We start from the raw sequence: 869 nt of genomic DNA on the forward strand, positions 1-869 counted from the left end.
AATCTACTCTACTCTACTAAACTGTGACAGTGATGGGAAACCTTTAAAAGTCTTTAGACCACATTTCCCAACCACTTTCTTTATGCCTTACTAAAACTCACCCTGTGAGCAGCAAAACTCTCCTCAGGCAAAATTTCCTTCTCTAGGAAGAGTTAACTTAGCCATGTAAGTGAGGAAAAATTATAATATAACATAATGCGACTAGAGCCATTTTTAAGCAATAATTATAATATAAAATAAGTTTTGAAATAATGTATCACTAGTATAGAATGAAAAGGCAAAAAACTATTTTATGACTTTATTTAGTTAAAGAAGCACTTGAAAGGCAGTAGAAGATGGTACACAGCACCTCTCCGTGGTTATCCCCAGGAGCTAATGAAGGGGAAGCGGTGAGGGTGTAGTTTGGCTGTTGTGCTGGGGCACTTCCCAGTGCTTCCATCTATTGCAGTCACTCAGCCACAGAGAGGCATTTTCCTAGTTTTTGCAGGCAAGTGGCAGCTGTTGGGGGAAGAAAACTGTTTCATTTGGGACACAGTAATACTGTTGCACTGTTCAGATCAGATAGATTCTAAGTAATACAGCACATAGAGCATGCTTTGAACTAGCTGTGCATATGCTGCAGAGTTGATCTCAAGCAAGTGTATCCAACGAATCAGTGTTTGTGTTCTGCCTGATGCAGTCTCCTATATTTTGCTTCAGCAATTTTTAGGCAGAGATTTTTAGGCTGTGCATATTTTTGGATAGCATGGATATATCAGCCTTGACATGAGGTTCAAGAGTGTGTGTATCCATGGCTCAGATAGCACTCATGTACTGGTGCATTCTTAAAACTGAAGGTTATTAATAACTGAAGCTGCCTGTCTCTCTCT

Source organism: Meleagris gallopavo, chromosome 2 (assembly GCF_000146605.3).
Source record: "Meleagris gallopavo isolate NT-WF06-2002-E0010 breed Aviagen turkey brand Nicholas breeding stock chromosome 2, Turkey_5.1, whole genome shotgun sequence".
Lineage (NCBI taxonomy): Eukaryota > Metazoa > Chordata > Aves > Galliformes > Phasianidae > Meleagris > Meleagris gallopavo.